This window comes from Triturus cristatus, chromosome 9 (genome assembly GCF_964204655.1).
Source record: "Triturus cristatus chromosome 9, aTriCri1.1, whole genome shotgun sequence".
Lineage (NCBI taxonomy): Eukaryota > Metazoa > Chordata > Amphibia > Caudata > Salamandridae > Triturus > Triturus cristatus.
Window position 1 is genome coordinate 1,211,334,470 of NC_140592.1, and position 13,019 is coordinate 1,211,347,488.

At 50.1% G+C, this 13,019-nt stretch overlaps 1 protein-coding gene across 1 annotated transcript in view; it reads left to right on the forward strand.

The window, feature by feature from the left end:
- CDAN1 (codanin 1) overlaps positions 1-13,019 on the forward strand; it is a 237,335-nt gene that overhangs the window by 82,399 nt on the left and 141,917 nt on the right. The gene's annotated exons all lie outside the window — the stretch shown is intronic.

The window sequence follows — 13,019 nt, forward strand, 5'->3', positions numbered from 1 at the left end:
TTGTCCACAAGGGCAGCCTCCTGCCCTGAAAACTGAATATGTAGAGCGAGGCCTGGCGCCCTGAGGGGGCTCACCAAAAAAACTCTATGTTGAACCCTCTTACCGTCTGGAGAACCCAGGCGTCCCCTGTGGAAGTCCAAGTCTGAAAAAAACTTGCCAGTTGCCCCCCTACCCTTAGCCAGGAAGAAGGTAGAACTCTCACCGGAATTAGAGGAAGCTCCTGGAATCCTCTGCCACGTTGGCCTCTTGTTTGATATAAGTTTCCATACCAGGTTTGGTCTTGATACTTCACTTTCTGGGAACCTTGCTCTCTGGGAGAATTTTGGTTGGAAGGATGGCCAGTCAAGCGTCTCCGTCCTCGACCAGCCCCGTGGAATCACATGAGGGTAACACTTTCTTTATTGATGATCGGGCTTTGTCAAGGTAGGTGAATGTGTTCACAAACTTCCCTAATTCTTTAACAAACAGCTCCCCGAAGAGCCCACCTTGTGCAATGGCCCCGCTTCTGAGTCCTCCAGATTCCCCAGCTTGGGGTCCACCTTAATCAAGAGGGAGCAGTGGCACTCGGTGGACAGCGCTCAGTTCGCATTGCCCAGAAAAAGTATTGCCCTCTGTGTCCAGCCAGAAAGGGTCTCAGGAGAGATCAGGGACCCCGAAATCTTTGCCTCTTCGGCCTTATCATGAATTTTTCATGATAGGGGGGGCCGAGGGCGTGCAGGAATTGTCCTGGCACTCCTGCCAGGACCTTTCAATCCCCTTCTTTGGGTGTTTCATAAACGTTTGGAGAAAGGTGGCATGCGTGTGTCAATTTCCGGCGTAATGGCCACCTTTCTCTCCAATGAGGAGCGCGGGCTCTCTGCCCGGAGACAGTTACGTGATTCTTTCTCCAGAGGTCGCCGAATGTGCCCCAACACATAACACATGCCCTTCTCGGCCGGGGCCCATTCAGATGACCGAGGATAAGCAATCTCGTCAGGGTCGAGCATGTCTGAGGGTGTTAGCTGTCCACTCAGGGCAGCTTGGGAGGGGCGGGAGGGAAGCCAGTGTCTGGAAGGACCGGGGTCGTCGTCCGCATCCCCAATTTGGGTGAGCTGGAATAGGGGAATCAGTTGCTGTACCTACAGCATCCAGAGAGGGAGGAAAGGGGGGTTGCTGGCCAGGAAAGCCTGCTTCCGTCGAGCAAAGGCATCCAGGCCCACACAGACTTTTGCGGCTATGCATTGCCGGGACTGGATCCTGGTCATTAGGGTTAGGGGCCCACAGGGAGTCGGGATGGGGGCAGGGAGGGACCCTGACATTTTGGCACAGGCCTGGGCTGAGAGCCATTCCTCCAAAGGGGGCCATGGCCTCTGATACTGCCCTATAAATGGATGCGCCCACCCATGGGTCTCCTCCTCAAATTCCATGTCAGGATACACAGCTAGCAGGCCGGTAGTAAGGGTGCTACAGGTCAAAGGCTCAGTAAGAGAGCAGAACCCAGGAAGGGTCCAATAGTTAGGCAGTGCACAGGCTATTATGATGGGCAGGGGGGCGGGTGACAGCCACAGAATTTTTAGCGGGCAAAGCCTCGCATTCAGGGAAACGTCACCTTGGTGCACAATACATATAGGGACCGGCCTGGGAGCGTGTCCCAATAGGCTGCTTAGGCCTACAATATCCGGTACGGACTCCTGCCAGGGGCATAGAGAAAACAGCGAATACTGACCCTGCACTGCAGGGCGTCTGAAATGAAAACGGTGCGGTCGGCAGCAAATTAAACTTAACAGAGCGGTCCGATAGGTGGTACAGACCCCTGCTGGAGCTCTTTCCTCACGCGGCAAAGGATTCCGGTGGGCCGTCGGCGTGCAGTTTCCTTCCCGCTGTGAGGAAATTGAAACTTGCGTGCGTCTCTACCACGCCGCAGCGCCATCTAGCTGTGGGAGGACCCCACAACGGGAGCCGCACCAGCATCGGCCGTGAAGGAGCGCATAGCATTGCCGCGGCTGTAAAGGCAAACCTTAATTAATTAGGCACACAGTGAAACGCAAGCAGCGTGGTAAAGCCGCAAAATGTAAAGAACAGCAGCACGCAAGCAGCGCGATCGCATACCAGTAAAAAACTATTATCATTAGAGCACGAAGAGCAACATACAGAAGTGAACAAAAGAAAACGCTTATCTCTGCTGCGAGCCGTGAAGAAAGAGGGAGAAGGGACAATGAAGAGGGGCTATGTTGTGGACTATGGTTCCTGATTGGTTACTGTGGGACTGTTTCACCATTGGGTGTTTTGTTCTACTTTATTCCCAAGGTTTCATGGGAATTGTAGTTTTTCTCGGAAGACTTTGGGGAACGCGGGGTGAGTGGAATTTTGTGGATGCACGCAGATTCCAGGACTTTCCACCACAGAAATGTGAGGAAAATGTGTTTATTTTTACCAATTTTTAGGTTTGCAAGGGATTCTGGGTAACAGAACCTGGTGAGAGCCTGTCAAGTCGCCCCATCCTGGATTCCCCTGGGTGTCTAGTTTAAAAAAAAGTATAGGTTTGCTAGGTTTCCCTATGCGCCGGCAGAGCTAGGGTTCAAAAGCTTCAGCTAGGCGCTTTGCAAAAAAAGGGTAATTTTTCAATGTGAAAATGTGGTGTGTCCACGTTGTGTTTTGAACCGTTTCCTGTCGCGGGCACTAGGCCTACCCACACAAGTGAGGTGCCATTTTAATCGGAAGACTTAGGGTAACACAGAATTGTAGAGCACCTGTTATTATCTATTGACTTTCAATGCATTTCTGCCTTCCAAATGAAAGACCATGTATAAAAAAGAAGTAATTTTGAAAAGTAACCTATAATTCTCATGCTAGTATGGGTACTCCCAATTTCGAAAATGTGCAAATATCTACAGTTTCTAATTTCTATACTTTGTTCCCATTTCAGAAATACATAGGTGTCTTTCATACTGATTTTTCCATGTATACATTTTCCCAAAATAATTGCTATAAACCTGGTACATAATAAAAAGCCATTGCAAGACGCTGCTCAGTTATTGGCTCTGGGTTCGTCGGGTTCTTGGTGAACCTACAAGTCCTATATATCCCCACAACCAGAAAGGTCAAGCTGATGTAACGGAACATTGCTTTCAAACAGCTGTCATAATTAGAAGTTACAGGTGAAGACGTTGACACAAATGGCTGTTTTTTCCAACTAATTTTCAATTTTTCCTATAATTAACTGTTAGTTTCTATAAAGAAACCTTGAAGGAGCTACACAAATGACCCCTTGCTGAATTCAGAATTTTGTCTACCTTCTCAAATGTATAGCTTTCCAGGATCCATTATTGCTTTCATACCCATTTCTACCATTAACTGGAAGGAGATTGAAAGCACAAACAATATCAAAAATAGGCTATGTCCCAGAAAAATGCCAAAACTGTGTAACATTTTTTGGTTTTCTGACAAAAGTCTGCTTGTCCCTGACATCTGGGAAGATGGTGATTTCAGCACCACAACCCCTCTTTTGATACCATTTGCAGGGAAAAAAAACAGACGCTTTCATCTGTAGCCCTTTTTTCCCATTTTTCAAAAAAGAAATATAGCTTTATTTTGCCTTATTTCTGGGTCCCCTCCAGGGGAATCGACAAACCCTGGGTACCTCTCGAATCCCCATGATGTTGGGAAAAAAAGGACGCAAATTTGGCGTGGATACCTTATGTGGTCAAAAAGTTACAGGGGCCTAAGCGCGAACTACCACAAATAGCCAAAAAAAGGCTTAGCCGGGGGTGGGGGAGTGGGGGGGGGGGAGGGGGTGGGGGTTGAGGCCTAGCAGCGAAGGGGTTAAAGTTGAATATATGACTGCTATATACATACAGTGAAGAAAGTAGGCATAATCCTCGCCTCCAGTCCTGACATAGAGTTACTATTACTTGTGCAGATTCAAAACTTTATTTTGCTTCAACATCATGAACGAAGAATGGACTGGTACAGCTTCTTCCTCCCATTGCATTTTATTCTTCTTTTACTTCTCTGGGGACCTAGCATCCGGCAGTTGTGTGTAGTTTGCTCTGGTAGTCTGGTCTTTGTGGTTGGGCAACCAGACGCATAGAGGAAGAGGTCACTAGCAGTGCTGTTTGCATTTGCTTATCTGTCTTTTTAAGTGTTACACATTTTATCATCACTTTGAAACTGACCAGTTTATCTTGTGTTCACTCACTGCACACCCTTCAGTGCCAGTCTTGGAATCTATAAGAGATAAACTAAATATGAATCTGATCTCTATAGGTTGAATCCAGACCTTCCAGCGTAGACAAAAAGTGAGATGATGTAGGATTTCTATAGCGTATTGTTGCTGTGAGGTCTCTTTATACTTTTGGCAACAGATTCTTAAACAGAGCTTAGTACAGATATTGCTAGCATCCTAAGGGCTGTTATGAATGAAGATCAAGGGATTGGGAATGGAATGGATGAGTAATGTCAAAATGTTACTGGGAATCTTCACAGAAAAATCCTCTCTGCTCTTCCTTAGCTTTTTAAATGACCGGATTGACAGATATTCAGAGGTATAAGCAGACAATTTCTTAATGATTAATTACTCTCCCTTTTTATATAAAACCTCATCAATTCTGAATTTTGAAGCATGTCCCCTGGTGAGTAGGAAGCCAATGAGGTTCTTTCAGATTTGGTGTAATATGTTCTACATGAGTGCTTAGTAGACAGACAGACTGACAGACTCTGAGCATATTGAAGGCACTGCATTGGATAGCCAGGCATATCCAAACAAAAGTGAATCGTGTGCTATAGACGAGATGAGAAGATAAATGAAGTCCACCATTTTCTTGTAGGATTTATTTGAAGGATTTAGAAGTAATAGACGCACATAATGTTTAATCGTGTTGATACTGCTCCAAATTAAGTTTAAACATTTTGGTTTTTCAAAATAGCATCTGGTGCAGGAGAATGGCTCAGTTTGGCAGTTAGCAGGGTGTGGACCAGAGTTAATTGCTGCCTAGATCACGGCTTAGAAGAAGCCAGACCTGATCAGCAGAGTAGCTAAAGTAGAAGCATAAGGGCAGATGAGCTCAGCCAAAGGCTGAACATAGGTGTTATGTAAGGAGATATGACAGGTATGAAGGCCTGATGGGTTAAAAGCTTCATTATCTAGAGAAGGACTGGGGCCCCCGTATACAAGATGCAGAAACCCTGACGGGGAATAAACAAAAACTTGAAAAGACACACCTGGGCAGGGTGGATATTAACAATTCCAAGGCAAAAACAATAACGATTACACTATTTTTTCATATAACTGATTTTTATCAGTATTTTTATTTCATATATATATATATATATTTTTTTTTAAATATTTTTTGGGTTTATATCTCAAAATATATGGAGCACATAGTAGAAATACATGTAGGTACATATGCAAATAAATACATATATCTTTTTTTTAAAAATTTTTTAATTTTTTTTTTTAAACCGTTTATTACAAAATTCAAAAAATATACAGAGATGGGCCTACAACCTTCAGGCCGGCCGCTAGCAAGCAAGAGGAGCATTGGATACAAACAATAGCGCCCATGCCGCGGCGAAGGGAAATGCACAGGAGTTAGAAGCGGTGGTAGCCACACCATCCGAGCACACATAACGGTTTCATTTTAATATAAATAACAACACAAGAACAAATCCACAAGGCAACCCACAATCGGAAACAGCAGCATGTGCTCCCCTAGCGGGGGGGATCCTACCAATCCATAGGAGTAGCAAGGGGGGGAAAAAGGGCAAGACTGGGATTCGGTGGACTCAGTGCCCGGGACCGGGGAGCTAGACTGGCTAAGGGGATGGGGCCGGTGACGGATCGGGCAATAACGGCGGGGTACAGATTCCCCCGCGGTAGGCGTTCCAGGGGCCCCATACGTTCACCCATGTCCCAGGCTTACCTCTCGCAACATACACCACTTTTTCCCGAAACATGCACCAATCCATGTTATCCTTCCATGCCGAGACAGTCGGGGACCTCTGGGAACCCCACAGTTAAGCTATGTCGCGTTTGGCCACCATATATCCCAGAGTCACCCACCGCGTCTGTGGTACCGAGTAGTCGGTTGGCTCCCACACATTCAACAGTCATCTCCTCGCTTCGGGCAGCAGCGACACACGCGTAACCACCCGCAGGACCTCATGCACACCACGCCAGAATCGCTCCACCTCCGGGCATTCCCACAAAATATGGAAAAAGGTCCCCAAAGAACCACACCCACGCTTACACAGCCCGTCTACAGCATATCCCATACGCAGTAGCCTTGGCCCCGTGACATAGACCCTATGGAGTACTTTGAGCTGGACGAAGCGAAGGCGGGCGGGTATGGCCACCTCTTTCGGGGAGGCCACCGCCGATACCCAGTCCTCGTCATCCAGCTCCAATCCATCGGCCACCCATGCCTCACGAAGGTTAGTCAGCAGTCCCGAGCGGTCATTGATAAGTTTTTTATAGATCAATGAAATCGTGCTGTCCGGTACATGTCCATCTAGCACTCTATCCTCCAGAGGGGAATACTCCGGGATGGAGGCAACGTCCGGGAATACGGAGCATAGCGCATGATGGATCTGCATATACCGAAAGTACTCCCTGTCCTGCAACTGGAATTCTGTCCGTAGCATCTCGAACGTTTTGAATCCCCCCCCCTCGTCCAGAGATCACCCACCCTGCTGATGCCTATCATGTCCCACTTTTCAAAGCCCTTCGAGGTCCACAGGGAGCCCAACTGCTCAGATGCGTATAGTGGCGACGCCCGGGTCAAACGACCTTTCCACCCCATCGCCACATTAGCCGCGTGCCACACTCGTACCATGACACGAGTGGGGCCCGTCAGACGTGCGTCAAGCGAGCCGGAGTACAGCGCTCGGTTATAATCACCACCCGGCAGTAAAATCTTATCCATTTCAAAAGCCGGGTTTAGAGCGGGCCCGTACAGGCCGTGATTAATCGCAGCCAGCTGGGAGGCCCAATAATACCGTTTGATATCCGGGAGGGCGATCCCCCCGTCATACCACGGGAGCGTCAGCTTCGCCAAGGCGATACGCGGTCTACCCTCCCAGAGCAGTCGGCGCTGCAAACTCTCCACCTCGCGAAAGTAGCGCGCCGGGACGACGTCCATTGTGTTCTGCAGAGCGTACAGGAAACGCGGCAGCGACATCATCTTAAACAATGCCGCCCGGCCGAGCGGCGAGAGCGGCAAGCGCCTCCAACGCGCAACATCCTCCTTCAGGCGCTGGAGGGGGGGAAGCAAGTTCTGACCATATCGGGCCTCCGCGTCCAGGGTAATGAAGACACCCAGGTACCGAAATCCCTGCGGGGCGATCTGGATAGGACAGCCCAGCGGAAGGATAGGGTCCTCCCCAGAGAGAACATAGACGCACGATTTAGCCCAGTTGATGATAAGGCCAGAGTTAAGACCAAATGAATGCAATACATCAACCAGCACTATCGGTGATTTACGTGGGGAAGCCAGGTACAGGAGGATATCGTCAGCATATAGAGATACGCGGTCCTCATACTCGGGGGTCCAGCGGAGACCACGAATAGAAGGTTCCCACCGCAGCCACTCCGCCAGGGGCTCCAAAGCGAGCGCGAAAAGGAGCGGCGATAACGGGCAGCCCTGCCGCGTGCCCCTGCCCAGCTCGAACGAGGCCGACACTCTACCGTTGACCACGACCTGCGCCAGCGGGCCAGAGTACAACAATTTTACCCAACTGATGAATCCTGGGCCAAACCCAAACTTCGCGAGCGTCGCCCAAATATAGGGCCATTCAAGCGTGTCAAACGCCATAGTGGCGTCCAAGGACGCCAAAATGGCCGGCTCTCGTATGAACGGGACACGTGCGAGCAGCCCATGCAAACGCCGCAGGTTAAGCGCTGTATTGCGATGAGGGATGAAGCCGGACTGATCCTGGTGAATCAAGTCACACACTACGCCGACCAGCCGATTGGCCAACACCTTGGCGAGGATTTTGGGCTCTGCATTCAATAACGAAATAGGCCGATAGGATGTGACCCGGTCCCGTGGCCTCCCCTCCTTATGGATAACCACGATAGTAGCTAGACGCTGGTCTAGCGGGAGGGAACCTGCCGAGTGGGCCGCGAGGAACATAGCACGGAGATGTGGCGCCAGCGTATCCGGTCGCAACTTATACAACTCGATGGGAAGACCATTAGGGCCCATGGCCTTGCCGGAAGCGACCGATCGTATGGCGAGGGCAATTTCTTCGGAAGTTGGAGCAGCGTCCAACGACACTCTGTCCTCCTCCGAAAGGGAAGGCAGCGCGATATCCCTGAGCAGGGCGTGGGAATCCTCCTCAGAGCGGGAGGACACCGGGGAATACACCCCACGGAAATAGTCTGCAAAGCAGGCGACAATTTCTTCTGGTTCAGTGACACACACACCATTCTGTTTCTCAATCAACGGGACAACTCGACTCGCTCTCTCCTTTTTGTCCAACCATGCAATCAATTTACCAGCCTTGTCACCCACATCATACAATCTCCCCTGTTGCTCTCTACTGAGGCCCCTGGCCGCCTCCGTGACGAGGGCCTTATAAGCCGATTGCTTGAGTCGAAGAACATGTAATTTGTCATCCGTCACCCCATATTCTAGATCACCCTCCAACTCGGTTATCTCCGCTTCAATACGAGTCACCTCCTCCCGCTCGCGCCTCCGGGAATGGGAAATAAGGGACAATGCCTCTCCCCTGAGTACCGTCTTGAACGCCTCCCACAATGAGATCGCTGATGACACAGACCCCACATTCTCGTCAAAGTAGCGCTTAAGGGATTTAACCAGCTCTGCGCGAATGGTGGGGTCACGCAGGTACCAGGGATTAATTGGGACCACCCTACCCTCTCCCCTCGGAAGAATATCAAAGTGCAACAAGAGTGGAGAGTGGTCCGAAATACCCCGTGCCAAATGGCGCACCTCCCCTATCCTCCCAACGTGCGCCGCCGGAACCAGGACATAATCTAGCCGTGAGAGACTACCATGAGCCCCTGAATGGAAGGTGTACTGCAGCTGCGTGGGATGTTTCAAACGCCAACAATCCACCAGCCCCAAGGTATCCAAGAGGCCAGACAACCAGGCCTGGGCACGGGGGAGATCCCTAGGGGGGTGACGATCCACAGTTCCGGAAACCACAGCATTAAAGTCCCCCCCACCACTAGAATCCCCTCCGGAAGGCTAAGGAGGAGGCGCCCCAGATCCGCAAAGGTGGTCGTCTGCAGCCCCGGCGGGACATAGACAGACACAAAAACGACCACTCTGCCCTCCATTCTACCCACCAAAACCGTGTAACGTCCCCTGTCGTCATGGTGCACCTCATCAATCTCCAACGGGAGCGAGTTCTTAACCATGATGCCCACACCCCTTGAACCAGACGTGAAGCCCGAATGGGCCACAAGGCGGTAGCCCCGTCTATTCATGGCACAAAAGGAGTTGCCAATGAGGTGTGTCTCCTGCAGAAAAACTATATCGGGCGAGATTCGCTTCAAGAACTGCAGGACCACACCTCGTTTTATCCTGTCCCCCAATCCATTAACATTCCATGACAACAAGCTCAGTCCCCTACCCCCCATCATAAACAGAAGCCATCACTCGTCCCCCAGAGAGCACTTTAGAAATGATACAACAATGTTTTTGCCTTGTGGTAGAAACGAACAACACCCCACCCCAACCCACCCACCCCAACAAAACTCCCCCCTCCCTGCACCCCTGCATGAGCCCAGATAGCCCCCCCAACTTGCAGTGTGCCTGTCGCCCCTATATGGTGAAACTAGCTAGACCCCCTAGAGGAGGAAAGAGCACCCCTTCTAGACCCCACACAACCTCCAAAAGAGGGGAAAGAACAAAGACAGAAGCTTTGGTCGAAAGTGGCATCATAATCGTCCAGAGTGAGGTCCAATATCCACCCCTCAGTCCCGATCCAGTGGGCCGTCTCCTCCCGCCGCCCCCCCCCCCCACCATCCCGAGCACTACCCCCAGACAGAGTGTCCAGCCAGTCCCCGGCCGCCTCGGGACGATCAAAAAAGTGCGTGCGACCATCCACCTCTACCCGCAGCTTGGCCGGGAAGAGCATGGCGTATTTTAAGTTCATGTCCCGGAGCCGGCGCTTAACACCCAGGAAACTCAGTCTCTGTTTCTGGACCGCTTGAGTGAAATCGGGATAAAAGTTCACCTCCATATTTTCCAGCTTCATCGGCCCTTGCAGTCTGGAGGCTTGCAAGATCGCGTCCCTGTCCCGAAAGTTAAAAATCCGGGCAATGAGAGGCCGCGGAGGGGCTCCGACCTTCGGCCTTCCCCCGGGAACTCTGTGGGCCCTCTCCACTGCAAAGAATTTACTCAGTCCCCTAGGCTGGAGATGGGTAACGATCAGGTCCTCTACAAAAAGATCCGCCGCCGCTTCCTCCCGTCCCTCGGGTACTCCGATGATGCGGATGTTATTCCTCCGGGCCCGACTCTCGGAATCTTCCAGGTGCCGATCCATAAGCACACTCGCCTGACGAAGTCGGCGCACCTCCGTTTGGAGGGCCGCCACCTCAGTCGTGAGGCCCGACGCGGTGCGGGCCAAAGAATCGACCCGGTCGTTGGTTTTGGAGAGATCAGCCCTCACCAGGTTGACATCCACTAGGATCGCGTCGATTTTATGGGCTAAGGTGTCAAACCGCTGGCCCACCGAGGCCTTCATCTCAGCAATGGCGCCCATGACGTCTTGCAGAGTCAACTCTGTGGGCAAATCCGGGGCATCCGGAGGGCACTCAGAGGACTTGTGCGGTCCACCGGGAGATCCTTTCGGGAGGGTGTAGCGGTCCATGATGTTGGCCTGATGTGCGGTGCCACGCCGGGTCGACTTGGCCTTCAACCGATCGCCATCTTGTTTCGTGGCCATCGTCGCGGGTCTCACCCCCTCACCAGCCACGCAGTAAAAGGCAAGCAATCAAGGCCACGGGGTCCGGGGGGTCACCCCAGGACGGCGGAGCGGGCCACAGCAGGCAGGCAGGCTGGGTCACCCAGCGAGGCCACCCCAACACAAAGAGCGCCGCGATCCCACTTGCAAAGACGGCAAGGGGGCGCGAAAGTGAAAGTGAAAGTGCGGGGTACGCGACTCGCCAGGCCCAGCCCGCCGTTGTTGTTCACTTTGCCGCCGGGTCGCCCCCAAACGCGAGTCCGGGGTCAGGAGCGAAGGAGGCCGCAAACTTCAATCGGTGCTCACTCCGGCACCCGAGGTCCGATTCGAGAACGGGAAACGGGTACCACCTCGGCTCAGGCTCACCGACACAGTCCCCTCAACCGATGCAGGATGAAGACAGGATAAACGTAGGAGGTCGCGGAGGTCCTCGGGAGCCGCGCACCTACGCGGCCATCTTGGTTGCGCGCTAGGCTCCTCCTCTACATATATCTTTTACATTAAAATCAGCATAACAGTATTTCAGTGATTAAACATTTTTCGATACACAATTAGGACAGTGTAGATGTTGGTCTAACATTCATAATGCATTTCGATTGTTCCAGTTTAAATAATTTTTTAGGGGGGTCAATTAACATTTCAGACCGTAAGGACTTGATGTGCAGAAACTGTCCGATTGTTGGCACACAGTGCAGTTTTTTCCCTTTGTTTACTGATGTGTTTCACACAAGTGGTTTTGGCAAGCTTTTTGGTTGCTAGTTGACTGGTGCGGACTATGAGAGGAAATCGACAGAGCACCAAAATAAAAGTGGTCCCCATTAGTGACTTACAGGCACATGCATCAAGGTAGGATTTTGCAAGGCCTTAATTGCGATTATTAAGGAATCGCAATTAAGGACTCGCAAAAACCTATGCATGTAGGAATCGCTATAAAAATAGCGATTCCTACACATTCCTTCTTTGTGACTCGCAAATTGCGAGTCGCAAATAAGTAATAGCTTCCCATTCATTCCTATGGGCCTACAGGCCCATAGGAATGAATGGGAAATTGCATGCGCAATTTCAAGGGTGCAAGTTGCACCCCTGAAATTGATCTGTGCACATATGTTGCGCACACACATGTCCCATGGGCATGTGTGTGTGTAACCCACAACTTTGAAAAATGCACTTTAGTGCATTTTTCAAAGTTTCCACTATTTACCCTCTGGTAATATTTCGCTGTAAATAGCAGGCCCAAATAGAGAAATCACTATTTTTAAAAGGCATCTTGCATTGCATTTAAGGAATCGCAATTTGCGATTCCTTAAATGCGATTGCAATTAAAGAAATTGCAAATAATTGCGATTTTTTTTAAATTGTGAGTGGCAAGGAGTTTTATGCATCGCAAAAGCTAATTTTGAGATTGCGAACGGCCGATTTGATGCATGTGCTGGTTAGATAGCTAAAAAGTGTCCCATGTTGGCATATTGGGGCTGTTTTTAACTTGTAAAGACGCACTGTATAAATGTTTTGCACGGAAGACAAGACTGCATGGATTTAAGCTTGCTGCAGGCGATATTTGTTTCAGTATCCGGGAAATTAACAGTGAAAACCAGCCCAGCGGATAATAAAACTGGCCCTCACACTGACCTTTCGGACCTGCTCTTAGGGCACTGCCTGATTTCCAGATAGGCCAGACCAACCCTGGTAGTTGATACATTGCTTAGATTTTATCGCAAGTGACTTTTGACACTCTGGCAAGGGAATTGTACTCCAGTTTATACTCTTGTGCAAGTTAAATGTTTACACAACAGCACCCAAAGCCCAAATAACCATGTAGAATGTATATGTGAGGGTCGCAAGAAGTAACTGTTCAACTTCACGCACCCCTACACAAGAAGGGGGGTTTGACGATTTGGTGAAATCCCCCATACAGCCAAACATTTTGCTGATCAATTGTTTTCAAATCTATAGTAGGTATTGATTCATTTCGGTAGCTGAGATAAACATTACTAGACTATTTAACAGCATAATGTTGTGTCCAATTAGCATACCATAGCCGGTTACATTATTCAAATTCAGCACATCATTGGCAGGTTCCACCTGCACATGCATCTTGCACATTT